Source organism: Monodelphis domestica, chromosome 1, assembly GCF_027887165.1.
Source record: "Monodelphis domestica isolate mMonDom1 chromosome 1, mMonDom1.pri, whole genome shotgun sequence".
In the NCBI taxonomy this organism is placed as follows: Eukaryota; Metazoa; Chordata; class Mammalia; order Didelphimorphia; family Didelphidae; genus Monodelphis; species Monodelphis domestica.
This window is the reverse complement of record NC_077227.1, coordinates 338,415,627-338,418,500: the sequence shown is the minus strand read 5'-3', so window position 1 is coordinate 338,418,500 and position 2,874 is coordinate 338,415,627.

Sequence of the window (2,874 nt, the reverse complement as noted above, 5' to 3'; positions counted from 1 at the left end):
ATTATTAATCAGATTACAAAGATTCAATGACAGAATCATTGCCCAAAAGGATCTTACAAACTAGCAGGCATATGAGATATGCACACTAATAATTTCAATACAATTAACAGCATAAGAGAGTGTAGAGAGGCCTGAAAGATTCAAGGAGGGATGTATCATTTCTAAGTGGATCAAAGAAGGTATGGAAGAGGCAGCATTTTGAAGGAGGATTTCAAAACATAGAGACCAAAAATGTTGGAATTCATTTAAGGTGTATCAGACAGCATACATATTTGCAGAGATAGGAGAGGGTAGGATGAGACTAGGGAATAGCAAGTAGATTGGTTTGCTTAAAGCAGAAAAAATAAAGTAGAAAACAGAGGATAGCTTATGGAACATCTCAAATGCTAGGCCAAGGAGTTGATATTTTTTCTTTAAGCAGGGTAGAAAACATGAAGGTTTTCCCAGCTGTAACATAATCAGACCCATATATTATTATCCCCACTTTACAGATAAGAAATCTAAAACTCAGGTAGGTTGGTCCCCCCCCCCCGCCCCCCCATGAATACACAGTAAGTATTAAGAGGCAGGATTCAGACTCAGGTCTAACCTAACTCTCTGAGTCCATTACCATTTCCATTACTGCCCTTTTTTGGAGACATAACACCTTAGAGTTGTTGGATTTCTATGGCACTCCCTCACTCTTCTCCAAAGGGCTGCATGACCTATTTTCTTTTTTAATTAAAGTGAATTAAAATTGCAAGCTTTTGAGAATTTCATGAAATCCCTTGAGATTACTACCAAGACCCTAGAGTGTTGTAAAACTAGGGCTGGGAGTCACGGCTAAAAGAATAAGGGGAAAATTTCTAGTTCTTCAGTTGATCAGTTGTTTATGAGGAGAGAGGGAGGGGCAACAGGGGCTTGTGCTGCATCATTTATGAATATAAGGAAAGAAGCAAATTGACTTTCTTTTAATGCTGAATGGGCATTAAAACTCAACTTTTCAAGTTCCAAGGTTTTGTCTGCTTATGAAAGCAATTATGAAAACTAGTAACAATGAGATTTCTAAAAACTATATAAGGCAAATTAAACAGCCTACAGTTTAAAGTTAACACCTAGTAGCAGACTTTGATAAAACTTGTCAATTGTTTTCTTTAATATATGCTTAAAGGAAAAAAGGCAAACAAAACAAATAGTCCTGCTTAGTCCAAGGACAGGCACTTTAACACAATATGGAGTGCCTTCTCAATAATCTCTCCTGGTCCTAATTGGGCTTCCTCCTCCTTCCCAGAGTCCTTGGTTCGCCTATCCTGACCATTGCCTCAACTTCAATGATGTCAGAGATCTAAGACTCCTTTGAAGTATTGGACCTATTCTGTTTGGGATGTTGATTAGCTCATTTCCATTTGGGATAGGTCTGTGATAATGTAAAATCTAGAGTTGGGAAAGGGACTGAAGGGGAGACCTTTGCCTTCTTTCTTTCACTCACCATAAATCCTAACAAAGTCTTCTACCACTAGTACTTTAAAGTTATGTAAGTTGATCACAGTCCTGGCAGGCCTGAGGATTCATTTAATCTAATCATACTAGATAGGAATAATAGTCTGGCTTCCTCTTAAGGAAACACTTGCCAGTCAGTCCTCTTTTCTCAAAGTCCACATACAAAGCGCAATGGTACTCCAGCAACTAATGGCAACAACCTTGCACTTCCTGGACAGCTCCTCTCCAAACAGATGAGAGTCTCAACACTGGGCCTCTGGTAATGAAACAAAACTTCATTATTATTTATTTGGTAAGTTTGTGGCTTGCCAAACTTGGTAAATGATCATCTTCAATATCTTGTTCCTATGCAAGGGAGGTCAGTTTTAGTTGAAAGAAAAAGCATCAAGATTCACCTAGGGAACCTTGTAACTGTGGTATGCATCTAACTTGAGATAATTCCATGATGATACTTTAGTATAATATAATCATGTTATTCTAACGTAGAAAAAAATTTAAAATAACATCAAAAAAATTTCCATGGTATACTTGCTTTAAGGAACTTTCAGCAACCCTTAAGTTTTCTTCTGATCTTGGCTCAATACAAAAAAATTTTTTTTAATGAAACTAAAGAGGAAAATCTCAAAAACATGAAACCATTTTAAAAAGGTGGGGAAGACAAACAAATTTAAGGCTACTGACACCTCTTCTCTGTTTATGTACTGGAGAGTAACAGTTCTGTTCAATGAGATTTCAATTTAAGCTTTTATAAAGCTTCCATCCCCTCCCACCCCCATTCTAAAACTATCCTTTAGGATCATGCTTTTTAGAATTTTTATTAGCAAAATCAATGACAGCTGTTCCACTCAGCAGAAAAGTAATTCAGAAAATCTTCACTTTAAATGTATCAAAACACCCGTTTTCTCTATTATAAAATGAAAATGAAGTCTCTTATCGAGCCATCTTTTGTTGTAGATTCAAACTCCCCCAACTGAAAAAAAAAACCGAATTTTTAAAAATCCTCCAAGTGAAACCAGATCATAGTCTATAACTATCAAAGCTTTCCTTTACCTAAATATGACTTTCCTTACGAGATCATTAAGTCAATCATTCCCAATAAGAGGACCTTTAAACCTGATTTTTAAATGCAAGTCAAAATCCTCTGAAGAAAAAAAATTTTTTTATCATAAAACAAAACAAAAATATAGCCAGAGTATGTCTCTTCAGTGTGAGACAGTATAATTTTAAAGCCCATAATTACAGGTTACAGTTAATAGGCACAAGTAACACATGCCATTGGGCTCCTGAAAGAGTATTTCCATTTAGATTTTAGGGGAAGCAATAGATTAAAGAATAGTTGGCCCCCACCTCCATCCCCAAAATACACTGAAACAAAAGACTGATCTGTTTACATAG